This window comes from Rhinatrema bivittatum, chromosome 15 (genome assembly GCF_901001135.1).
Source record: "Rhinatrema bivittatum chromosome 15, aRhiBiv1.1, whole genome shotgun sequence".
Taxonomy (NCBI): Eukaryota; Metazoa; Chordata; class Amphibia; order Gymnophiona; family Rhinatrematidae; genus Rhinatrema; species Rhinatrema bivittatum.
Window position 1 is genome coordinate 47,812,401 of NC_042629.1, and position 27,426 is coordinate 47,839,826.

At 41.5% G+C, this 27,426-nt stretch overlaps 1 protein-coding gene across 2 annotated transcripts in view; it reads left to right on the forward strand.

Annotated features, from left to right (window-relative positions):
• The window catches only part of TBX15 (T-box transcription factor 15), an 88,091-nt gene that overhangs the window by 1,129 nt on the left and 59,536 nt on the right, over nt 1-27,426 (forward strand). Inside the window, exon 2 of one of the 2 annotated variants that reach the window (XM_029578912.1) lies at nt 7,027-7,099. The exons of the other annotated variant lie outside the window; for it this stretch is intronic. The gene's annotated coding sequence lies outside the window, so the exon portion shown is untranslated. The remainder of the gene's footprint in view (nt 1-7,026; nt 7,100-27,426) is intronic. 2 annotated transcript variants of the gene reach the window in all.

A 27,426-nucleotide genomic window follows, 5' to 3' on the forward strand; every position in this document is an offset into this window, starting at 1 on the left:
GTTTTCTACTGTCCTCGCTGTGAGCAGAAGCAATATGGAGACAAATTTAAACCATGAACTCTTTTTTTTTTCTTAGAAAACTCGTTTTTTTTTTTTGCAAGCAACACTGAATATCAATGCAGAGTGGAAATAAAGGATAAGGTTTGTTCCTTGCCTCCATCCTAGAGTGTTGGCGGTAGTCACTTTCAGGATAGGATTATCAGGCACAGCTACTGAAGTTTGTAGCTTCAGACATATTATACGCCATGTTGAAAATCACTGTCAGTACTCATTTAATTTTGTACTTTCTGGTAAGAAATTGTGATGCAACATTTCCCAGTTTAAAATGTCATGGCAAAAAAAAGAAGATGACATTTCTAATTATGTATCAACATGCAGCAAGAAACTGTACACACATGTATTGGCCCCGGAATACATTTTAGTAACCAATAGACCAGGAAGAAAACGGACCCAGCACGGCTTCTGCTCCTTAGATTATACACAGGTCGTGGGGTAGGGGTGACTTCCTTCCCGCTCCTCCCGAATATCTTTCTTACAGTCTGAGAAATATTTTTAGATCTTCCACCCTAACTTTGCGCAATGCAGGCCTGGCAATTTTTGTATTTCCCCAGGGGCACAAAGCGGTTCACACTCTTTCTACATTAGGTACATATTTTTTGTTTGGTGTTGTGACGGCCACAAGAGACGGCGAATGTCTTCCTTTATGATGCTTCTGGCTGCTCAGAAGAGTAAAATCTCCCCCCATGGGGTCAACGGGACATCCCCAGGAGACCCGGGTGACCTTCTTGCCATAGATGACAAGTTGAACAGTCGGACATCTCCCATTAAAGAACCGAAACCTCATTTATATATATATTATATATAATGTTCGGGGGAGGGGGGTGTTTGTAAATATCATTTGCTGGAAATGTAAAATGTAAGTTCTGGAGGCATTTTAGCAGGCAAAATTAATCCACAGCATCTCAATAACCGCCTTTCAATTTGCAAGAAACGCCTGAACATTTCTTTTCCTAAACGATAATTCCTTTGAACTAACTTTAGATTGTACCATTGGTCCCGAATGACAATGAAATAATCTTTTACATTCTGGCTGCCTACAGCAGTGTCCACTGTGGCGGAAGGCAAAGTTCGTCATAACGTCCAAACCTAAAAGTTGGGCTCAGTTAAAAAGTGGTGACTGATTCATTTAGCTTTTTCTAACCAAAACGTTTTACTGAAGTTTAAGGACTGAAACTTAATCTTAAAAGCCCTGCTGTCGGCATTCATTTTCCCGTGTAATATTTTAAATAGCTTTGTGCGGGTAACAAACGTTTTCAGCTTCAAATATTTGTTTTATTTAAATAAAGCAGTCTTCCCTTTCTTCCTCAACGACTTTGTCGTATCGATGTGAATAGAAATAGAACCCCCGATAGCCAAACGCCTTGGTTTAACTTTTTTTCTTTTTATCAATAAATTGAATTAATGGTGCAGAAAGTTCGTTGGCCGTAGGGCTCTTGTTTTGATGAAAAGTTGACAAGTTTTATGTCCCTGTGCCATGGAAGAGGGCGAAACCTCTGAAAACTGAAGTTTATGGGTTTGTTTTTTTTTAAGCAGGGGACTGGCGTTACACCTTGGCCATGCGGTAATTAAGCCATAGCAGGGATTTGCAAACTGGAGACAGAGAGGGGGCTGTTCTGAACTCAGGAGGGAGAAAAGCCAACAAAACACCCTAGGAAAGGTTGCTTTCAGCGCTATCACTTCACCGAAACGCTTCAACTGAACAAAATAATGCAAACGCGTGCTCTTTCTTCAATTCTAGAATACAAAATCTGTTTTTCTGCTCAGCAGGAAGTGAAGCCAGAGATGCAGGCCAGAGGCACTTTCTGCTCCCCACCCCCAGTAAAAAAAAATACGCTTTCCCCGCAGAATCAATGTAGTCAGACCCTCTCTCTTTCAAAACGGGGAGGTTCAGGGAATGTCGAGTCTGGAAATGGAAGCTCGGAAGGGATTTCCAGCCAGGTCACTGCCAATAGTGTGGGGGACGCTACCGAAATGATCGAGCGGACTAAGAGGACGGGGATTAGGGCTCGGGGGCTGTGAGGAGGACCCGGCGGGTCCCCAGGCCGGATTATGAAGAAGAATTTATTCTTCATCTTGCTGCCATAAGATTATTATTATTAAGACACCAGGCCACTGAAGGAGTAGGGAATCCTTCCTTCCTTTTTTTTTTTTTTTTTTTTTTAGTATACAAAATGGACCAGAACTGAAGTAATCCCACAGGCAGATTTTAAATCCTCCATTTTTCTTACAGTGCTGCGTAAAACAGGCGATTAAACCCAGCTCTGAATTCTGCAGATGATTTTTCTGACAGGTAAACCCCCCAGTCTCACTAAAAAGGGCTTTGCTGGGGTATGGAGCGCAGGTTTACCGAACAGGCCCAGATTTCTCCAGCCAAACGATCTCTCTCCGTGCGTGTATGACACAGGCGCGCTCTGTAATATGTGTTCAACCATTTTTTGTTGGTATTTAAGTAGAGTATCAGCTGTTACACCCGCCAATTACTCCTAGAATTAAGTTAGATTAATTATTGCATAACATATATACTTTAAACTATTATATTGCCTCCAGCTGCTCTGTAATATTAGATATCTATTTTGTACTCACTGGTTAGTCTGCTATATAGTGCGCTAAAATTTACTTGAACTGTTACAGAATAAATTAACCTTTCTCCTACTTGAATAGCAGGGATCGTTTGAAACTGTAGAAGGAAGGGCTGTGAGACGATCTTTAGGTTCAGAGTGGTAACGAGGCGGCCAGGGCCACGCTAGCCGCGATAGTACCTGTCGCTTTTAAATTAGCGCGCTTTCGTGTATTGTGGGGCATGGCTGAAGGGCAAAGGTGCTCGGCTCTGGGCGAGAGAGAGAGCAGGGCGACCCCCGACCCCTTGGCGGGTTCCGGTTTGCTTAGAAGTAAGCCAGCGAATAGATCGCCTTCCGCATGGAGCTCTCCAACCGGGAAGCACGGGTCGGGATTTGGGGGGGCTGGGAGGAGAGGCACCGTCTTTCTCCCCACCCAGATAGAAATCCCAAGAAGGGGTGCATTGATTGAGACTACCTGAGAGCCGCATGGGGTGAGACTGCAATTAATTCTCAATGGCTTAGCTTCTCCATCCATCCATCCATAAAATGGTAAAAGAAAAACATGTCAGCCAGATTTGCATCGAGTTGATGGCAATGAATGGCTACAGTTCTACCCCAAAACTGCCCCTTCAACTTGCTTTTGCTCAGCGGTCTACTAGAAATAAGAGATTTCTATATGACTGCCCATACGCAGCGAATCAATTACACTTCATGATTTCATTAATTGAATTTGGTTGCCAATGTATTTGAATTAATTTGATTATCCGACTGTTTTCCATGCACACTGAAATATCTACCCCCCCCTTAATGACTAATCTCCGCTTATGAACCTTAGAGACATGGCTGAATTACTTCTTACACCTGCTGATATGCAATTACTCTGCGTGTTTAAAAAATAATTCAGAATTTCCTCATTTTTTTTTCAATCATTGCTTCCGGACTTTTCCCAGAAGCAAAGAGAGAGAGAAGGAACAGTTCTGTATTTTGTAACTGTATTCTTAGTATTACGCTGATTTTTTAAATTTTTTTACTCTCTTACTTTTATGCATTAGTCACATGTGCACTAATTTATTATTTATTTATTTATTTATTTATTTACAGTTCTATATACCGCACAATGGGTAGGGAACTATCCGTCTAGGCGGTTTACATATTAATACATACACAAATAATGTGCACAAATTGTCAAGCCACTAAAGTTTCCCGACTGAAAGCGAGAAGGATGCAGCCGAGCAATACAGAAGGTGCCACTTTCTATTTCAAAGTTTAGTTTATAAATCCACATAATGCAAAAAGCTCAATGCCGTGTATGATGATGAGAATAGCAATAATAATACCCCCCCCACACACACACACACAGAGTGAACATAACTAATTGTTCCCCCCCCCCCTTTGGAAAACGGCCTGGAGGTCTTGTCTAATTTTCCATGGGCTCTAAGATTCCCGCATTAGAGCGATTGCACGGGGCAGGAGGCTGTTACAATGGCACTCGCCATACATCATCCAACCCCTCCCTCTCCCGCAAAGCTAAGCAGAAGGAACTGACACCCCCCCCCCCCAAAAAAATAAAATATATATATATCAGCAGTGGGGCTTCTCGGTGTCCTCAAGCTACCACGGTACAATGCATTCCTAAAATAGCAGCAAGAGAAGGGAGCTAGAAACGCATCTAACGTAAATGAAAATTACATCAGGAAGTGCCCACACGCACTCCCCTGACCAGGCGTGCGTGCCCAGCTAACCTAGAAGTTGTTAGGAGAGAGTAGGCCGACCATGCAACAGGAGTGCAACCATAGGCAGAAGAGCCCCGGAAAGGCACGAGGAACGCTTAAAAAACCCCCCCAAACAACCTGCCACCATAGGCGCTAAATATCCAGATTGGAGGGAAATGCCAACCATGTGAATCCCAGGCTCTGAAAGGGTTATATTTTTTCCACTGAAAGTTCCTCTCTTTGAAACCCTGTACAAAGCTGGGTGGATTTGGTCTGGACGATAAAGATAACATTTTTTTTCCTGCTGGCCCTTTGCATTCTCTACTGTGAAATCTAACCGGGGAACTGGCTAACCGATGCATTGGGGCTGCGCTTTAATCTCGCTCTCTCCTTATCGAAATTTAAAAAAAAAAAAAATGGAATTAGATACTTTTCTTTTAGTTCTGCAGTGCATCAGACAACCATACATTAAATAATAAATTGTACAACCTACAAAAGTTGAGTATAATTTCAGATTCCCCAAACCGGATTTTTCTCTCTTCCATTCCTGCTCCAGATAATTCACCTTCTCTTGCATTGCGTTCTAGAGTAATCTCGAAACTTCATCTGCTAAAATCTAATTCTGTGAACAACAGATGACTTATTTTGAAGGAGATAATTTAAAAACGTTTTTTGTAGGCTTTGTAACGGTGTAATTTTGAAGTAGACTCGAGAAACCCGCTAAAATGAAATATATCGCTGCACTCGACTTCTCTATATGGATCTATTTCGAATCGTACTTATGAATTGAGCTATTCACACAACGCAGTCCTCATTAACTATTCCCATAAATGCATCTAAAAGTAAATGCAAATATTTTAGCTTTAAACGAGTCTCCAAAGTACTTTGAGTTCATCTATTAGAATATTAAATAGGGATTAGATTGTACACAACCGAGAAGGAAGCAGCCGCACAGACAGACACTGGCGAATTCAACGACAAAGAGACCGAGTCACTTCTGTTTCCGAAAACTGGCTCTTTATTGCGTTTGGCTTTTGCATTCCTTGAGGTCAACGATGTCTATCTGAAGTCAAAATATCATTAGCAGTTTTCAGCAACTTTTTGTTACTCATGAATTATTTGCCTTAAACGATTTTTATTTCTAGCTGTTGACTTGTCTTTTTTATGTAGCCATTTAAGAGCGGCTGTCAATCCAGTCAGCCCTAAGGGCCCTTCTTCGGGATAAGAAGCAAATTATCCTGAAACAGCCTTATATGGTCATGATAATACTTGTATTAAAAAGACAGGAGGCGGGTAACCAAAGTTATTGAGGCACAAACGTTGCAGGACAGAGTCCACTGGTTACTCTATAAGGTGCCATCCCCTCTTGTGGTGTTTTTTTTTTTTTCTATACCAGATTAAAACGGCTACCCCCTTTATCTGTCGGGCTGGATTGCAGAAGAGCTTTAGGGTTGTGACAACTGCAAAAGCATTTCCAGGCTGCAGGAAGGGCTCTTAACTTTACCGAGTCTTCCATTAGGTGCAGTAGCCGTGAATGCCGAGGAGGACTGTTTTTTGTTTTTTTTGGCATTCTGATTATGTGCAAAGAGATTAAAATCGCGGGAACCCATGACAAAAAGCTGGAGGAAATTTTGTATTAAAAGAAGACCCCTTTCAAGCAAATTGGATAATTTAGCTACTTGTAGACAGGATAGGGATAACAGTCATGTTAAAATACCATTTCTAGTGCCACCCCTGCTTTTCTCTGCAGGTTTTGATCCTGGGATTTTTTAAATTATTATTATTATTTAATGCTCACTTCCAGTTCCTTTTGTAAATAAATCATTTAACAGGCAATTGTGGATGAACTTAAATCATTGCTTCTCAGACCTAACAGCTAAATTTCTGAAATGAGCTCTGTATTGCCAGCACGCACACTTAAATAGTAATAATGATGATGATGATAATATGAACAACATAGCTGCCTTGTTTCTTACAGATAAACTGGTCTTGTAAGATTACCCTGACTGTCCATCTAATATCTTTTGAAATATTCATCCAAATGGGTTAAAACGTCAGCTACAGACAGTGTCCTGGACCTCCAAATCCCCTTTTCTTTTTATTCCCTATTTCAGTTCAGCTGAAATTTGAGCGTACTGTGATGTCATCCAGCATTTTTAAAGCTGCCTTGCCATTGGTCAGTGTCTGTGATTACCAACTGACTATATTTTTTGCCTCCTTCCTATAGATAAAAGGTCTTTAATGGTACTGATGTCCTTATTAAATAGAAATTCACATAAGAAATAGCCACGTGCAAATTTTTGTATCCAAGAAGGAACTAGTCATCGTGAAAAGTTCTCAATCAGAATATCCTTATGAAAGCATTCAGGGTAAAATCTGGGCTTAGTGATAATAGCTCACAGCTTCAGTTACTGCATGCAAATTTATTATTATTTAGATTTTTATATTCTGCTTGTCGGCACTTCAGAGTGTACATCAAAGCAGATTACATTCAGGTACTCTAGGTATTTTGGCCACAGCATGACTCCACATGCCATCCTGCAATTAGGAACCTTCGTTTTCAGTTTTTATTTTGCATGGGCATGTCAGTGTTAGAACAAAAAAGAAACCAGTAGGAAAATTACTTTTCCACGGATTTTTCTCCTCCGTGTTCTCTCAGAAGTCATTTTTCCCACTGACATCTTTTGTTCTAACAGTGAGATTCCCAGGCAAAATGAAAAACTGAAAACAAAGGAAATGCTGGATGACAACTTTCAGCCCGCACTGAAGGTAAGGAGCTTGAACAGAGCAAGTTAGGAATGTTGCTGAGTCAGCTTGATTAAAGGAGCCCGTCTATGGAAGATATCCAGTCAGCACGGCTGTTGTCATCAAAGGGGAACGGCTCACATGGTATGCCATAAGAAACAATAATCGGTAAAATATAGACAGGCCCAACGGATTTCAATGAGTTATGCTTACCTTTCATGAGCTTATGAAAGGTTAGCAGCAAAGAGTCTCTGATTTGGCTTTACAAAACAAGCATAGTACTTGTTGCTTACGTTTTTAATTTCATAATCTGGGTGTGAGGCATTTGAGATAGATGTGGCCTGATGACTTAAGATGGATAGGTAGAGATATTTGCTCACATGCCAAGCAGATGAATTGGCATCATAACTCCTTAGGCTTATAATCAGTCCCATAGTCTAAGTGACCCTAGCAAGGCATCTGTCCCCAGCCTCAAGCAGCTGCACTTTCACTGCTTGGGGTTATCTCTAAACCTGAGATTGCCCTGGCAATTTATTTATTTATTTACATTCAGGTACTGTAGGTATTTCCCTATCCCTACTTTCAGCCACATTTCTCTTGCTCAGTTTTTTATGACTTATTTTGTGACTGAATTATTGCAGTATGGTCTACACCTGGAAAATCCTAACGGGTTTGAAATAACTGCAATGTTTTATGCTTTACAGGAGCTTGGAGATTGAGTATTATTTATTTATTTATTTAATTTCTTTTACTATACCGATGCTCAAGACTAGGTCTTATCGTACCGGTTTACAATGTAACTGAGGGGAAACCAATTAACATCAAGGTAGAAAGTAAAGTTACATTAAACAGGGAGCGTAAAACCTGGGCAATGGAAGACAGTACAGAATTATTATTATTATTATTATTATTATTATTTATTTATCATCATCTTACAAGCAAATTCAGTAACAATGCCAGCAATTTGTCATTTTTAATGAATCCTTTACTAATCTCTGGGATAACTAATTATCAAATTATTTTACAAAAATGCTGGAGTCCATGAAACCTTTTGATGCATGGGGCCCATGTATGTATCAGTGCCATGGTTCCGTATTTCAGTCATTTTGCCTATCAGAAATCCTTCCAGGTGATTCTGTGAGATGATGATGAGGATGATGCATCTGTAGGGACAGGAAAGAGATGATGGTGGTGGGGGGAGGGAATGTGACCTGGATTTTTCTCTTTGTGATCTAGAATTCTAAGGGGCTCATTTACAGTCTCCAGAGGAAAGATCACCCAGCGCTGCATAATTTTGTTTTTCTGTGTGCTCAGGCACCATGTTTAGCTCCAGGAATATTGACAGGAGAAGGTGTAATTTAATTTAATTACACGCAGCACTAACTGAAAGGAGCTAGGTCCCATACCAGCACTACTTGTACTTACAGCACTGGCCTGATGTCTGCGCTTCAGAATAGAGATCACCAGGAAAACTATTGGATTTTTTTCCCCCTCCCCCAGATTTCTAAAACAGTAGCCGACAAAACTGTCCCAAGTGACTAATTTTGTATGGCAAACCTCAACTCTATAAAAAAATGTCCTGAATTTTGCTCAAACCTTTGCCACCAGATTTGCCCCCTGCTTTTCAACAGTTGTAAATTAGCCGGCCGATGCAGGAAGGAGCGTTCAACCGAACACACCTTTCTGCCTGCACCTCAACACACTTTTTCCACACACAAAATGCCATGCAAATGAGGGCATTAAGCAATACTCCTTGATGTAGAGAGGTGTGCTGGCCAAACACGGGCCGATGCAATAACATGAGTTGGGGTGATCAAACAGTTTTAGCTGCTCTTCATCATGCATTTTCTGCTTGCAGGACTTACTGCCCATGCAGAAATTCCATGCTAATGAGGGCATTGAGCATTCCCTCCCAATGCAGAGAGGAGCACTGGCTGGACACACATTTTTAATGCTGGAAACTTTAGGCCTGGTCAGAGGTGGCACAAAGTTTCTAGTATATGTATCGGCAGTGTTAAAGGGGAGCGGGAGAGGCCTCAGGAGTACACAGCGACCTCTCCTTGCGACAATCTTCAGGGCATAAGCTTGTGCGGCACTATTCTCTTATGTTCAGGGGCGGATTGGCCTATTGGGGGTTGGGCATCCCCTGGTGGGCTAGTCTTCCTGGTCACGTGGTAATCTCAGCTCCTGCTGAGTGATTGCCACAGAACTTGATGTGGCCCAAGGGAAGTGTCGGCATGTCCGCGTGGCCTGAGGGAAGTATCTGCGTGGCCCGAGGGAGGTCTCGGCCCAAAGAAAGGCCAACAGGCTCAGCAACAGGAAGCATCTCGCAATTGCAGGGCCACTTCCCCCTCCAGGAGTAAATGAGCAGCTCGGGCTTGGCCAAGGTCCAGAAGAAGCCTCAGAGGTGTGTGTGTGAAAGAGAAAGAGCATGAATATGTGCATGAGTGAGCACCTGCATGTGTAAGAGAGAGAGCACACCTACATGTTTTTATGAGAGTATCTGCTTGTGTGCATGAGAATGAGAGCTTGCATGTGTGTATGAGAGAGAATATCTGTGTGTGAGAGCCTGCATGTGTATGAGAGAGAGAGTGCCTATGTGTGTGAAGAAGAGAGAGGATAAAGATTGTCTTCATCCAAATCTACAACAATCTCTGGAAAATCAAAAGAAGCCAGTTTTTTATTTATTTAATGGTATGGAGAGCTGGAGATTTTTTAATTACTTAATTTTTAATTTTACATTTTGGGGTGTTATTTCATGTCTGCTGTTTTGAAATATGTTATTGGTGTTTGGGAAATATTAGAACAAATTTATGTGACTTTTTAAATCATTAGGGGCCCAATATTGAAAGATGGCCATTTAAGTAACTTGGCCGGATATAACTTATCTGACTAAATTACATGGTATATTCAGCAGCACGGCTATGTTGCTGAATATGCACATATATATTTGTACTTGGCTGTATCAGTTATAACCATCTAACGTAGCTGGTAAACTTATGCGGCTAAGACAAAATGTTGCTACTTAGTTGCATAAGTTATGTGGCTAAGTCGCTCCACCTACTGCCCTCCCACAATTTATGCAGCCAACATTTTAGCCAAATAAGGGACTTATCTGCCTATGCAGCAGTCATTAAATGCAAGTGCATATTCAGTGGCCGCTACTTAACCACATAAGTCCCATTTATCCAGCTAAGTAGTGCTGAACGTGCTTTGAATATTGGGCCCCCTATGTTTGTCGGTTGCTTTTGATATATTCATTCTTTTTATGGTTTTAATATTATGAATGATGTCTTATATCTCTTGATTTTATTGCTTGGTGTTTTGTGAGATGTGATTATGTTTCTGTTTTTCCATTGTTGCATGCATAATACAGTCGGGCTTGTTGTGGTTACCAGAGCATGTTTGTGAGCGAGAGAGAACGACTGAGCCAATGAGCATATGTTTGAGCAAGAGGACTATTTAAGCCAGTGGGCCTGGGTGTGAGTACAAAAGAGAACGATTGAGCCAGTGAGCAAGAACAAGTCAGTGAACGTGTGTGAGCATGTATATGAGAGAGCAAATGAGCTAGTGAGCATGTGCATGAACAAGAGAATGACTGTGTAACTCAGGGAGCATGTGAGCCAGTGACCATGTACGAGAGAGACAGCATATGATCTAGTGAGCATGTGTGTGAGAATATAAAGGAGTTTGTGTGAGAATGAACATGTGTGTTAGAGAGAGAAGAAAGTTGTGCATATTTCCCACCCCAGGGTGACTGGAATCTAAAGTTCCCAGATATGAAGAGCAGGGGTTTTATTTTAGCTTTAATTTTAGCTTTAATTTTAATTATTGGGGAGAGTTTGCTGTGTCTGCTATTTTGAAATATTTTATCGATGTTTGGGAAATTAAAAAAACAATGTTACATGTTTGAAATGATTTGGATGATCTTTTCATTAGCTGTTTTGAAATATTTATTCTTTTTATGAGTTTGGTTTTACTATTATGATTGATGCTTTATATTTCTTGATGTTATAGTTTGATGTTTAGTGAGGAATGATATTTGTTTTTCCATTCCATACAGTCTGGCTTGTCGCGGTTTCAAGTTCAGTTTTTGACTGCATGTTTCTATTGGTGAGGGTCTGTCTGAGTTCTACATGTATGAGTAAGGTGAGGGATTCTGCTAAACAGACTTGTGGAGTGGCCTCAACTGATTTGCATGGATGGGATGGGGGTCTACAGATTCTTTTACTCACTGCTGGTCTAGAGTATGCTCTGTTTCTTAGTTATTTAGGAAAAATGTAACATTTATTTTGGAGATATTTGGGCTTAATTCTGCCGGGTTTCAGAGTCGACTTGGCGTGTTGATGCATGTGCCTCAGCGAGAGTGCACAAGGGCCGGTTTTGGAAAAAATCCCCCGAGCTGATATTTTCCTGCAATCCGCCCCTGTTTATCTTCCCCCTACTTGGGAAAATGTTACTCCCTAAAGTAGTTCCCATTAGCAGCTCCAACCCCACCGCTGTAGCCAGTAAGTCTTCAAATACTTGCAGAGATTCCACAGGAGCCTGGTTACCGCTGCTGCCGGCTCAGAGCCCCGGCCACGGGAGAGAGCCTGCTCGCTGAAAGATCCCCTTCCCCTTCTCGAGTTAAAATGTGCGTTCAGCCTGCTCTGAGCACACGTTTTCCAGTCAATGTGCTTTTTTAAACTCCCGATGGCTTAGCGTTGCATTAGCTTACTGCACTGGGCATTAAAAAAAAAATGTATCTGGGTATTAAAAATGTGTTGAAATCCAGTTTCTTAATACCCAGATTACTGCCTTAGCCCCACGGTCTTTCTCAGCACTGGAAACTTAACTCCTGGTTAGAGAGAGAGTTAAGTTTCCAACGCTATAGTGCTGGCACAATCCTCCAAAAAAGTGTGGAAAAAAAAAGTCTGGACTTATCTTCTAAGTGGTGGCCGGTAAGCCTGATAAGTGTGACTTATCTGGATAAGGGCAGCGGCCACCCCTTAGACGGATAGATTTATACTTATTCAGATAAGTGGTGGAAGCGCCTAATGGGACTTCATCAGCCTGTCAGGATTGCTCCTTCCCTTCCGGAGTTAAAATGTGTGAACTCACGTTTTATACTCAACGCACTTTTATTTTTAAACTCCCAATGCATTTGTATAGCATTAGTTTACAGCATTAAAGTAAAAAAATAATGGTTTTTTTTTTAAATCTGGACGTTAAACAATATGCACTGAAATCCAGAACACAGCTTCTTAACACACAGATTACTGCAGGGTCAGTGCAATAAGGTGTGTTCAGCAGAGCATTCAATTTTACCCCCAATTGTGAGCGAGGTGTGCATAAACCTTCCTGGCGAAATGTGCATGTTAAACTGTGCATCTTGCTTCGTGCCCTTGCATGGTAAGCCCCATGCAAACGAATGCCTTGACCACTATTCCCGGATGCAGAGAGGTGCCCTGGCTTAACTTTGGTTTGTTAGCGCTGGAAATCTTACTCCTGGTCGTAGATGGAGTAAAGTTTCCAGTGCTGCCTTGCCATTAAGCCGACCCATTTCTGTGCTGCTCTGTGCAGATTTTGCTGATAAACAAGGAGGAACACAGCAAGAAACCAGGAGATAATCTATTTCAGCCAGGTTCTGAATAAGAATCCACCCCCTCCCCTCCAGTTTGCACTCAGGCTGAGGTCCTCAGCCACTCAAGTCGGTAAACAACAATGAGATAATAAAAAAAAACAAACCCTCCAGATTCTGCCTTGGAAGGAAAGCAAGAAAAGTCATAACAAAGTGTCCCAGATTGCAGAGGGTTGGGGCTCTGTAGACCTCCTCTACAGCCACAGTCAAAGGTATCCAAAGCCCAGGGTAGAAAGCTGGGTCCCAGTCCTGAAGCTTGGATAAGGCCCTGGCTCCTGTTGCAGAGTTGGCACCATGGGACCCTGGGCTGGTGCGGACGTAGCTCCTGCTCACTGATCACCGCTCCCGGGCTGCCTTTTCCTCAGGGGGAGCCAGAGGACCCATTTGAGATCCCTCTGATAGGCCACTGCAACAAGGTGCGTCCAGCCTAGGACACGGGTTTGCTTGCGGCTGGGCACGCAATTATAACGTCCAATGCCGTAAGGAGATCGGCGCATCTATAATGCGCGTACCCGATAGCGCCCAACGCGTGTACATTCCATGTAGATGAAGACGTTAATTATTACCTTCCCTTGCAGGAAAGCGAGCCCAAGGGTTGGGCGTCTGACGCACATTTTTAATATGGGGAATTTTAACTCCGGCTTTGGAGGTGGAGTAAAGTTAACTGGCAGTCAAGGTCTCATGTGAAACATGTGTCCTCCTCCACAGGATCATCCCGAGTCTGGGATTTACTGCTTGCGGTGGCAAAAATATAAACGTGTATTGATTTGCTCAAAAAGAAGTGCATGTTTCTCATGCCCGCTGCAATGGGCACCTGATGTAATAAACTTCAGTATTGAAATCAGCACCTCAGCAAAATAACCAAAGCAAGTCTGATCAAAACGAATGCTGGGGCTGAGTTGCACCATTGCAGTTGGGGGCTCCTGATGCAATAAACTCCTTTGAGCGCCAGAAACGCACCCCCCCCCTTTTTTTTTTTTAATGCTGCCTGATTTCCCCCCTCATTTAAATATTGCATCGGGCGCACAGGGAATGTGGCTGTGCATGCGTTAGGAAAATGGTTGCTCAGAAAGAGTGTGCATCTTACTGCATCCGCCCATGAATCTTTGCCTTGCTCTGCTCTCCAAATGTTCCATAAAAAAGTTTTTTTTCGCCCCCCTGCTAATGTTGCGGCCATCAATCAGACCCAGTGGAGCAGAGCTATATGCACTTACAATTTGAGTTCAGCCGGTGTTGAGCGCACATTTTCCAGTCTACACGCATATATATATATATATATATATATATATATATTTTTTTTTTTATTTTTTTTTTTTAAACATCTGATACCATTAGCTTGCAGCATTGGGAGTTAAAGAAACAATATTTTGTGCATTAAGAAACCATGCGCTGAATTTCAGCGCACAATCCCAACGCCCAGCTTTCTGCGTCGGCCTTAAAGCTAGAGAGGGGTAATTTATTTATTTTGTGTGTATCGTGATTAAACTTTCCTGCTTGATCTCCCTTGATTTTAATGTTCAAGGCTCATCAACAAATTGTGACGTCTTATAATTGAACCTTTCATTCCTGGTGCTAGCCGAGGGGAGTCGCTCAGTTAACCTGAGACTCATTTACCAAGCCGGGTGCAAAGTGGTGCTGTAAGCCTTCCATTTATAGGAAGGGGGAAAATTAATATGAAACGGTCAATATGCTAAATGCAATGCACTGGGCCTTGGAAAACCAAACCCTGCAGAGCACAAATCGGTGGGAAATCACATCTTTATCCTCACTGGCTTCTGAGATCAAAGAAACAAGCGGCTGGTTTAGCAGGCCATACCTCAAACCTTGAAAAGAATCTTTTTTTTTTTTTCTCTATTTTTTTCAATCTTTTGTCAGCAAGCTTGCCCCTGCTTTTCTGCACTATTTTATTATTTAAGTCCATGTATTTATTTATTTCTTTGATAAATTTCATAATATCATCAGAAATGGTTGACGCAAGAAATAAGTACATCTACAAATAGTAGCCAAAAGTAATATTAACAGCATTAGACCTAGAGCATGAAGAAAAAATTATAGATAGACAGCGATTAAAATCTATAGCTCGTTAATATTCCTTAGAGTCTATGGACAGAAACAGAAGGAGAGGTTCTCGCTTGAAAACAAAAAAAGCCTCCAGTTGTTTAGGGTCCATAGAACAAATACCTAACAACATTTCTAGATTTCACCAACCATTTACATGGAAACCTCCGCACGATTCGAAACCCTAAAGCAATAACCCACTCTTTAAACAGCAAAATAATCTTTCCGCTTAGACTGCGTTACTCTACGTGCATCTGGGAAAATGGCTACTCTAAGCCCTCAAAATATCCTACTTGTACTCCAAAAGAACATCTTCAGCGTTCAGTTCGTGTCTTTATTGAAGTTTAAATTTATACAAAACATGGGATTTAGCAGTAGAAGACACCACTAAACAAATAAGAAACCTATATATATATATATTTATTTAAATGCTGTTATATGCCGGTATTCATAGGTACATCAAATCGGTTTACAGATAACTTAGTGCAATACGTAGAACAGGGAAAATTGAACTAGGATGCAAAGAAGTAGGAACATAATGAAAGATAATATGCAGTAATGGATTACCAAGGGGAAAAAACAATATGTAAGTAAGAGCACGGAACAGTGCAATAAGCAGATTTTAAGGCGCCAGGGGTGGCATAAAAGGGTTGATTAAGGGCTAAGGAAGGTATAGGGAGAGAGAACCTGAATAGAAGGTGCATTTTACTATAAACCTTAAATCTCGATGGGCCTCCTTAATTTCTTTAAATGGCCTGACAATTTCATATTTGTGTAACATACATGAAGTATTCCACCTTATTTCTAGTACATGTTGACGGGCCTTGGTTTAAATATTTTAACGAAGGCACACTAGGGAGCCGTGCGGTCAGATACCCCTTTACCCCCAGGGCTAGCGGTTCTACATGGTTTCTCTTCGCTAGAGCGGCCACTAACAAGTTGTAAATGAGCCCCATATGTGTGCTTGGCTGTCATTGAAGAATGCTTTACAAATGTCAGGAAAAAAAAAAAGGGTCTCATTTTGTTGTCAGATTATTATGTATTTTATCTACTCCTTGCTTTTATTTTCTCTCTGTTGTACATTATACATGTAAAGGATATGTTATACCTAATCTTCATTTTATATCAATGGCTTAATGGGAAAGAAATAATAGAGACCATTTTTTAATGCATTGTATGCAAATCTCTTTCATGCACATTCATTGTGGATATCCTGAAAACCAGACTGGCTAGGAGGCCCAACCTCTAAGGCACTTTTTATTAATAAAAGGATTATCCACCTCCCTGGGCCTGAATTCCGTTCTAATATTTTAGAAACCTGAAGAAAGGAGCTTGTAGGAGGACGAGCTGTAGCTGCTCAGGAACAGTCAGAACCTCTCTCAACGCCTTTGTTTCAAAAACTTAGTGGAAACTAGAGACTAAAGGGACAAAAATAACCTGCGTAGAAAATTACCAAATCCATTCGATTTTTATTTGATGATAGTCCTGCATTGTATGGCTCTATCTGGTCTAAAGTGCACTCCACCTGCATTTATCAGTTGCCTGGCTGTTTTTAGGGGAACATTACTGCTGTTTATTGTAGTACCAGACTGCTTCCTCTGGTCATCAACCCTATTACACAAAGTATTAATCTAGCTTTCTCTTCCAGTCAAGGCAGCCTTGAATTTGTCAACTCTTTGTTCAGCTCCCCAGGCATCTTTGCTGTGTCCTAATAATCTGATTTGTCAACCCCTCATCCTTTCAGTAATAATAATTAAAAATTAAAAAAGCAAAAACAAAACTAAGCAAAATAAAAAAAACCCCAAAGGTCAGCATTCTTGAAGTCTGTCATTTTAGACTCCTACAGAAGGCTTGGGGGTAGCCTGCAAGGACGCCAGTTGCTAATACCCTTAGCAGAAGGCATCATCACTTTAATGGGGGGGGGGGGGGGGGGAGGAAGAACGGGAATTGGATTCGGAGATGGACAGTGCTGAGCCCAGACTTTTACGGTCTGAGGTACTGATTCGCAGACATTAGGGGAAAATGCGCAGGACTGCTTTTACAACCAAGTCCAAAAGCAAACCACGATCAAGCAGCATTGTCTGAATTATCAAGAAGGCTGCTCACCCTGTAAAAATGCTGCTAGCAGTAATTTTGTTGGGTTTGGCAGTTGCTAGAGATGTGCTTTGTTTAAGCATATCTCTTCGGGCTTCGGATCGGGCACTCCACGGAAAATTTCGGTTTCCCATGCTTCTTTTTTTTTTTTTGGCAATTTTCAACAAAGTGTGTTAGTGCGCATTAATGGGCCTTACTGCGCACTAACAACCAGTTAGTACATACTATCTCTGCATTAGTGTGCAGTATACTAAAGAGAGAGTGTGCACTAGCTAGATGTTAATGCACAGTAACAGGTTAATTAGTGCGCCCTAATAGAACTTACAGCGCACTAAGGGGGTCATTTATCAAAGTGCTATATGGCATTTTTGCATGCGTTAAGGCATTTTCGCATGCAAAAGATGCCATTAATGCATGCGAAAGCACCATAATGTTTGGTGTGGTGCAAATGAGAAAAAGGGGAGGATATTGGGGTGGGAATTTTGGCCAAGCTCAGCTCATGTGAATTTGAACTACATCTTTTGTGTGATGTTTGTTTTTCCTACATGCCCTCCTGGGGGAAGAGGAAAAGGGAGGGGGAGAGCCTAGCCATGATGCCCTCACACTAGATTGGTATTTATATCTCTATGGGAGGCCCACCTAGTAACTTGAGGTGAGATTTAGGTATTAGTGTAGGGGTTAGGGGCCAATTTGAATGTCAAAGTGAGACGTACGAACAGCACAGTGCTCTCTTGTGAAGATTTGATGACCTTTGGAGTGAGGAAACTCACCCAAAGATGAGATTTGTGCATTGTTCTCTCAACCTAGCTTGATGGACTCTCTATCTGGGTAACGTCTGAATTGATACTTTTTAATTTTTAAGTAGCATTTTTTAGTGCGCACTAACAGTTACAGCACCCTACTACATACTTAGGTCTGGATTTATCAAAATGCACTAAATATCGCATGCGATAGGAATGCGCTAAGATAGCCTATTACCATAAAGCACACCCCTTTTCCTATCGCATGCGATATTTAGTGCATTTTGATAAATCCAGGCCTAAGTATGTAGTAGAGCGCTGTAACTGTTAGTGTGCACTAAAAAATGCTACTTAAAAATTAAAAAGTATCAATTCAGAGGAGTTCGTTAGCTAGAAAAACAGTGTGCACTAATTGGTATTACTGCGCACTAAGAGATATGCAGTGCACAGTAACTCCGTTAGTGCGCACTAACATGAAATACTAATTTTTCCAAAATTTTAGCAAAAATCGGTTTGTATATCGGCGCTACCAAACCATGACAAATTAGACAATATCGTTGACATTGTCTAATTCATGAAAAACAAATGCACATCCCTAGCAGTTGCTATCATAAAATAATGTAACCAGGGGCATTCGAGAGAGCCCTCTCCAGCCACATCACTGTTTTTAAGACAACCTGAACTATAGATAAACAAACTCTTTGCGACAGATTCATAGGGCCCCTGCTAGCACACACAATGTGTTTTGAAGTCTCTCTTGTAACTTTTACAAGTTCTGGAGGCTTTGGAAGGGGTCATCTGATGCATGATCTCCAGGCACACACAGCAAAAGATTAATCGTTCTGATATGATTGCCTTTATGAAATAATATCTTCCAGAGCAAATTTATATCCAAAAATATCTCCTAAGAGAAACTCTTTCTGTATAGAATCCCTCATCGCAATAAAAATTTTTTTTAGGAAGGATATGTCTGAAACACGGCCTCGTTGTTCTGTTGAGTTGGGAAAACAATTGGGTGATCAGAAGAAAATTTAGCGATGAGGACATTTTTAAGGGTGAAAAGTATAGGCATGTTTTTCAGTGCTGCATGATAGATGCTCAAAGAAACACAATTCTTTTCATAATAGATTCACATTAGTTTATAGGGAAGGTAGTTGGCGGTTAATGATTATAACATGCTATGGTATTGATTACCCGGTAGTTTAATATGAAACCACAACCCTTTCCATAAAAAATTTTTTATTGTGATGAGGGATTCTATAGAGAAAGTGTTTCTCTTAGGAGATATTTTTGGATATAAATTTGCTCTGGAAGATATTTCATAAGGGCAATCATATCAGAACGATTAATGTCTTCAGCATTTTGGAAACAAATTTAAAAAAAAGAATAATATAAAAATCGTAATATTTAGATAATAGGTTCAAAGGGTGCGAGCTGAGTTTTAGGATTATTTAAATATTTATATATATTTGTTTCATGAGTGTCTGCAATATGACTGCAAAGTCATCATCAGCGTTATAAGTTTCATCTCCAGTGGGTCGTGGTCTATTAATGATAAAGATAACATTTTGGGATGCAGGATGTTGTGGGTCCAGCTGTGAAATGTGTGTGTGCCAGTTTTGCACCAGCATTTTTCCTCCACTGAAAAATAATGTAGAAATCTGCCTGACAACAAGCATCAAAGCTGCAGCCAAAGGGAGACCTTGCATCTTTACAGAGACGCTGACAGGAAGCATGTCCAAAACAGGAACCAGTGTGTGCCATAAGACACATTTTCCTTACAATAAAGGGAGACTTGCATCTTTACAGAGACGCTGACAGTCAGCACAGCGGGAGCATGTCCAAAACAGGAACCAGTGTGCGCCATAAGACACATTTTCCTTACAATAAAGGGAGACTTGCATCTTTACAGAGACGCTGACAGTCAGCACAGCGGGAGCATGTCCAAAACAGGAACCAGTGTGCGCCATAAGACACATTTTCCTTACAATAAAGGGAGACTTGCATCTTTACAGAGACGCTGACAGTCAGCACAGCGGGAGCATGTCCAAAACAGGAACCAGTGTGCGCCATAAGACACATTTTCCTTACAATAAAGATTTCATTATTGGCCATATTTGGTTCTCCTGTGTATTGGTACTGGGAACTAAACTCACTATAACGGGATAATTTCCTTGAGATATCTGGTGCAATTTTTGTGCTGGAGCAAAACTGGCACAAAACTAGTGTGTGCCCAGATATGTGCTCATTTTTTAGCTTGCACACATATTATAAAATAGACTGGCCATGTGCACGTGTGCGCACAATTTTAAGTGGGCATGTGCCCAGGCGCGTAAATTGGGCTTCTATCATGGAAGTCGAGGTATTTTTTTTAAAACCGGAGCGTGTCCATGCCATGACCAGTTTCATCTAGTTCGTCCACCAGTTCACCCAGTGTTAAAGCCCCTGGTTTAATAGCCTACAGTCCCCAGACCCTTTAAATCCCTCTAAAATGGCTGTGGTTTGTTTTTTCTTTTTTACAGTTACACCTCCTCCATAGCAGAAGTTAAGTTACGTGGCAGAGGACCTGAGCGTGCAAATATTTACCTGCACATCTCTGGCCACACCCTGAAATGCCCACATTCTGTCCAGACCACACCCCTTTTTGAAATCGAGTGAAATGTGCATGCAGCGGGAGATAAGTGGGCATCTAGGCGGCTTTTAACATTTGGTTGGCACAAGTAAGCCCAACTTGTGTGTGCATCCTCCAACTGATGCTTGCACTGGGCTTTTAAAGTCTACCTTTTAATGAGTCCCCCTGGGGGATCCCTTATCATGGCCATTAAGTATGCCCAAGCTAGTGACATTGCTAATTACCCCTTCACTAACCTGATTATATATTAGCTCATGTGATGAGTTTATCATCCGAACATGAAAGTAATGAGGCCTTAACCAAGTTCACCAACGCAAAATTAATATGAACTATCGTTGGTTCTACAAAAGTTTGTCTTTGTACTATACAACATCTTTGACTGATGAGCTATGATTTATGGTAGATACCAATTACAGGTCAAAATTCAGCCACTATTCGGCTGAGCAAGTTAGCTGGATAAAATTATTTGGTCACCTTGTCCAGATAAGGCTGAATGTCTGCACTTATCTGACTAACTTAGATAAGTAAAGTAGCTCCACCCCCACCCCTCACTTATCTGGCTAACCGTTTAGCCAGATAACTATTTAATCATCTTAGTGATGGTCGATATAGACCCAACACCATTTAGCCAGAAAAATGTGGATTTATCCAGTTAAATGGCCCTGAATATCGTCTTATTTACAGATACATTCTATTTAAATAGAACCAGGTAACTTCTGACTGACTTGTAGTACTGCTGATTTCATATTTAAAGAAGCCATGTGAAGAAAGAAAATCTCAAAGGGGAGATTGTTTGGTTTTTTTTTTTAATAATCGTTTTAATCTAATAACTAATTATCAGTTTTAGGAGTAAATCAGATAGTGACATGCTTATGACAGGTCTAGGAGCTGGCCCTAACTAATCAACAGATCGAATGTTGGTATATAAAAATAAATAAATAAACAAACAGCGATTCTGTTCCACTCCCAAGTGCAAAGTGGGAGGAGATGTTGTCACTTTAAATATTGCCAAGACGTGACTAATGGAAATGCTAATTTAGTAATCTGTTTTACAACACAGGAAAAGCTATTTAAGGAATCAAGTTAACATGAGTTTCATGTGGGACAGGTTTGCTCCATTGGGATGGAAAAGCTGTCCTGGGGTTGCTTTCTGTATGACCACATCTTATATTGACTCAGTTCTGTAAGGATGTTTCCCATGCTGGGCTGATAGAAAAAGTGACAGCAAAGTACTTTTATTTATTTATTTATTTATGAGCTTTTATATACCGATGTTCATGTACTGGTACATATCACGTCTGTTTACATAAAACCAAAGTAGGAAATTACATAGAACAATCGAACATTATGTCAGACAAGAGGTAACAAGTAACAGGTCAAACATCATGAGAACTTATAGATTATGCTGGGAACAACTTATGATTAAAATTAAAATTATTACAATATCAAATAAATAAAATTAACAAAAAAAACAGAGTCAATAAACAGTCAATAAATAGAATCAATAAACATAGTCAAATATCGAATAAATAAAATTAACAATAAACAGTCGGAAATTACAACCGACTTATTAAACATGGGTGTAGATAGATGTGATAGATACTTTTGTGCATTAGCTTTCAAATAAAGTACTTTATAGACTCAGAACATCAAACAGGACTATAAATCTTGCAGATTGCAATTATTTAGCGTTACTGAAGAATGACTTTTCCCATATTCTAAGTTTTATTATGGAAAATATAATAATGACTTTACAATCTTGAAAAGGATTTTTAAAGCAATGAAAAGGAAAGCTTTTAAGAGTGCTCCACTGTCAATTTTTCCTGCCAATGGTGAAATGGTAGCAGTCGCCATGCAGCTTCTTCTGCAAGGTGCATTTCATTAAGCTGTTTGGATTTTATTTTATTTTTTTGCCACTTTTGTGCTGGTGTGAATGCTATGAGTGGTGACTTGCCTTGCTTTCAATCAGGCTGATGCAATATAAAATGTGAAAAAACATGCGTCCAAACTGAGTGCACATTTTTCAACACGCACACATTCTCCTCTCCTGGGTGCCTGATGCAATACCCAAATGAGCTGCTATGCTAAAAGGGATGCACAAAGTGTAATTTGTGCGTCCTTAGTGCTTTACATCAGGCACCCAGGAGAAGTGGCTGTGCGTTTCACAACAGCCTGGCCAGAGCTCCCTCCCCACCCCCTGGCAGGTCTGTATCTGACTGATCCTTTTCACTGACACTTGTCAGTGAAAAGGACCAATCCCCTTTCAGGATAGCCTTCTGAAAGGGGATTGGTCTTTTCACTGATGTGGCAGTGAATGGACAAATCGGCAATCAGAGAAGAAGTGAATAAATTAATATTAAGTGTTCGACCCTTAATAATAATTTATTCACTCCTTCACTTACCCCACTACTGCCCCGAGACCCCTGTCAGCACCTCCTCCCAGGAAGGCTGCTTCTCATGCTACTCCAGTCCTCTAAGCAGCAGCAGCAGCTTTTAGCTCAGCAACTGTGGTGAGACTTCCTACCCCAGCCGCTGGCATTACCCTCTCTCAACCATGAGATTTAGGGGCCGATCTCCTCTTCTTTGCACTAAGCTGCAGCCTCTCTACCTCCCTGTTGAGGGTTGCTTGATTTTAAACAATCACTAATGCAACCTTGACTCACGGCAAGTCTTAACACCAACTCCGGGCTGGCGTTAAATATGGTGCGTTAGCCAAGCGGCGATTTTCTACATCGGGGATAACAGCCAATAGCCTCATCTACGTGGCATTTACATGTGATGTAAGCTATTAGCTACATGCCTGTTTGGATGTGCGTTTTAGGATGCGCTAATCCCATTATTGCATCGGGAGTTATTCTAGCGTGTCCAACCGAGGGTTAAACTGGGCGCAATGCTGGGCGCACTATATTGCATCAGCCTGAATAGGTTAATCGAGGAGTAGGGTAATCCATCCCAAACTGAAGGCATGGCGCTTCTCTTAGAGAGTAGGGGGCTGAGCTGGTGGGCGACTGTTCAGATTGTCAGGAAAGTCTGTGCAAGTGCTCATCGTTGATAAATGAGTGTTTATTTATTTATATTCTGCCTTTTTGGCACTTCAAAGCGTACGATGGGTAAATGGTGCACGCACATGAACTCCAACTGAATGCAGTCGGGGGCGGGAAGAAACTGGTTCTTATCCCCATAAAACTCCTTTAAACCAGTTCTTCTACAGCACCAGACGGCGGCAGACCATCTTTTTCTATTTTTAGTAGCAGCAAACAGCACCAAAGGGGGGTAACGGTGATTTGCACCACATGTGGTGTGAGACAGGCTGCAGCCTGGAATAACCCCTCTGAAATAAGGCATCAGCTGGGTGTACGGCTCTCCTTGGGTATGTATTATATTATACTGATGATGCTGAATACTTGATTTAAAAAAAAAATACAGATTAGGATCGAGTGCTGCTTACAAAAAGGTTTCTGCCCTCTTTTATGCTCAGTCAATAAATAGTAGATTCACCTCCCACCTAGCCCTGCTTCTTAGCCCTTTTTCTCTTAGGGCAATCTTTTTTTTCTTTTTTTTTTTAAAGCATTGGCTTTGTCTGTCTGTGTGCAGGTTATCTCCCAAACCATTCGATTGACAGCAATAACCTTGGGCAAAACACTTCATCTTCCATTCCTTCAGATACAAACATTAGATGGTAAGGCCTCTGAGGCAGGGGGATACCTACTGTACCTGAATCAGGTGCAAGTTAATAATAACAAAAAAGGGTAGGAATGGGGTGTACCTATGGCAGTCGTCTTTCCGTCACGTCCTCCTCCACGTTCTTTCTCCTCCTCTCTCCCTAGCGCCTCTTTTTTGACAGGAGCGGCGGCTGTCAGCGGGTTTGACAGCTGACGCTCAATTTTGCCGGCGTTGGTTCTCGAGCCCGCTGACAGCCACAGGTTTGGAAACCGGATGTTGGCAAAATTGAGTGTCCGGGTTTCGACACGCGAGCTGCGGGCCTATTTCAATTTTTTTTTTACTTTTTTTTAAACTTTCGGGATGTCTGACTTAATATCGCCATGATATTAAGTCGGAGGGTGCACAGAAAAGCAGTTTTTACTGCTTTTCTGTGCACTTTCCCGGTGCCTGGAGAAATTAGCACCTACCTTTGGGTAGGCGCTAATTTCTGAAAGTAAAATGTGCGGCTTGGCTGCACATTTTACTTTCTGTATCGCGCGGGAATACCTAATAGGGCCATCAACATGCATTTGCATGTTGCGGGCTCTATTAGGTTCAGGGGATTGGACGCGTGTTTTGGACGCGCTAGCTTTACCCCTTATTCAGTAAGGTCCTGGGACTCTCCATTCTCCTGCCTTTGGGCCTGACCATTTTGCTCTTCACTATTCTGCCTTTGAAGCTAGTCCTGTGGATCTTCATGTAATTACATTTGAGGCTGGTCCCACTCCTTTGTGTCCGAGGCTGATTCCTTGAGCTGCCAAAGCCTGCACCAGTGGTCTTCACCCCACTGCCAACAAGGCCAGCTCTACGGCTCTAAACCAGCCGTGTCACTGCTCTGCTGCAGTGGTCGTTGGCCTGTGGCTTCTCTTATTCTCCAACTAGTAGCAGGGACCCAGAGCAGCAGTGGTGCATAGAGCATGGGCAAGGGGGGAAGACCCTAAGCACAAACAGGCCGATACAGTACAGTGCGCTCCAGTGGAGCTCCAGTGGAGCGCACTGTTAACCCGCGATTGGACGCGCGTTTTGGAATTCAAGGAAGATCACTTTGAATGTTTATAACAACTAACGCATGCAGGAGCCCCTGGGAAATCTTTAATATGGTGCTGCTGCTGCTCTACTTCTTGTCCTTTCACTCGGACCTCCCAGCTTTGTGAATTTCAATGGAAATGTTCTCCCCTGTGAATTCTGAATGCTGGGTGTTGCATCATCAGCAAGGCAAGGTGCTGGGATGAGTTAAAAAGAGATGAGCTAGGTTGCTGGTCCTTTTTTTTTTTTTTTTTTCTTTTTTTTGCTGCTGATCAAAGAAACATATTGGGGTAGATTTTAAAAGCAGCGTGTGTGGCGTACATGTGCGCCCGATTTTATAACATGCCTGCGCCGAGCCGCACTGCCTTCCCCTGAAAGCGGAGAGGCCTCAGAGGGAATTTCCCTTTCCCCCCTACCTTTTTTGACGTTTTCTTTTTGTTTCAAAACTTACTTGAGCCCTAGGCCTGCGCGCGCTGGCAAAGCAGCAAATATGGCCGCTGTGCCGGGAGCCTGGCCCTGCCCCTTTTTGCAAGCCCCCGGGACTTACATGCATCCCGGGGCTTTACGCGTGTTGCCGGGCCTTTTTAAAATAGGCCCGGCGTGCGAAATCTTTTGAAAATCCAGCCCATTAGGATCACTTAGCTGAGACGGTTCCCAAAGTGAAGGTTTTGGTTTAGGTAATTGCTATGTGCCACAGCTCTGATGTGGGCTACAGCAGTTGGTAAGATAATAGTGGAGTTTAGTGAGTGTAACCAGGGGCTGGTCAGTGATGTCACCAAAGTACGGAGGCCTATCTGGGACAGATGGCATGATAAATGATTCAGATATTAGGGTGACCCTTGTCACTAGCTATCTGGTTGGCTAGTTGTTCTGACTCTGTGGGCAAATTTTGCTTGGTTGCTGAATTGGGAGGGAATCCCCAGTGGCCTTCAAATGCAGAGGCTTGGAGGCAGTTGCTCCCCATTTCTGGCTAAAGTGAACAACCCAGAAGGGCATGACTGTGGTACAGCTCTCAGAAGGGGTGCAGGTTAGGAAGAGGAGTGAGGGGAGGGGTAGCAATTGGGTATATGCATTTCAGTGTGGTGGGAAATATTGCTGACTGCATCAGATTGAACCTCTGGTTATATAGAATTCATCAGCTGTGGAGGAAAATTATTTTTCTATTCAGTTTGTTTTATAAATGTTTGGATAATTATTTATTTTTTTGTTTCATGGGTATTTTTTTCATTTTTGTTTTTATTTCTGTCAGAAAATAGTGCACAGTATTTTTTGAAATCAGCCCAAACATTTTGGGTTTTTTTAAGGGATTGTGCACTTATTGTGGCATAAAATGATCTGAAACTAAAATGTCTAATGTGGTTTGGATTACCATTTATTTTAAAACAAATGCGTATGCTAATAGGCCACAAGACTATGCTGAGGCCACTTTGGGTATAAGTCAGGCTTGACCAAATTTAATTCTTAAGAACCACAAACAGGCCTGATTTTCAGGATATCCGCAATGAAAATGCACGAGAGAGATTTCCATACAATAGAGGGAATGCATGCAAATATACCTCGTGCATATTCATTACGGATATCCTGAAAACATGGCCTGTTTGAGACTCTTAAGGACTGGAGTTGTCCTCTCTGGGTTTGGCAGAAACAAAAACTTCCAGGACCGTTTAAAGGGGTGAGACAAGAAGTACAGTCAGGATTTAACTGCCTTTATAGCATGAGCTACACTGGTCCTCTAACAGGACTTGAAATTTACAGAGACAAAAACAACAATAAAACAGAAAAAAAATGACAAACCCAATAAAGAACATGAGAGTACCTAAGAGATTTAAACCTCTCTCTCTCTCTCTTTTTTTTTTTTTTTAATGTTTGTAATATTTTGTTTTATTGTGTATTTTGGTTGTAATCCACATTGATGATCTGCGAGTTGTAGACTATAAATCGGTGAAATAAAATAAATATTTTCTGCTTATGGGGAAAAATGAGAAACAGAAAAAAAGCCTTACCAAAATATACTTTGGGGCAGAGACAGAAAGAAAGAAATGATGCATAGTTAGTCTTGTAATAATAAAATCAGTGCCTCTAAATGGCGCAGGTGATAATTATTTATTTATTTAAATTCTGCAATTCTAAGACCTGTTCATGGCGGAGAACCGTTTACACAGACAGACAGACAGCAATACAGAAAACAATAAAACATGGACAGCTTGTGTTAGCTAAAGCTGAAAAGATTAGAATAGTGCCAGGGTCTCCCCCTCTTTAATGCTGGGGCCATTGCATTCAGATATTATTTATGACTAAATCGCAGATAATCCTCCGGATATCGTTGGCCCGGCCTTTGCACCCACCTTTAATACTTTCCGTATTTCCACAGAAGTGAAAGGAGAAAAGCTGAAATAATAGTCGAGGCTCGCAAGCTCTTGGGTGATAACCCCGATGAATGTTCTAGGAGGCAAACCTTTTAATAAACCTCCTTTCAAGA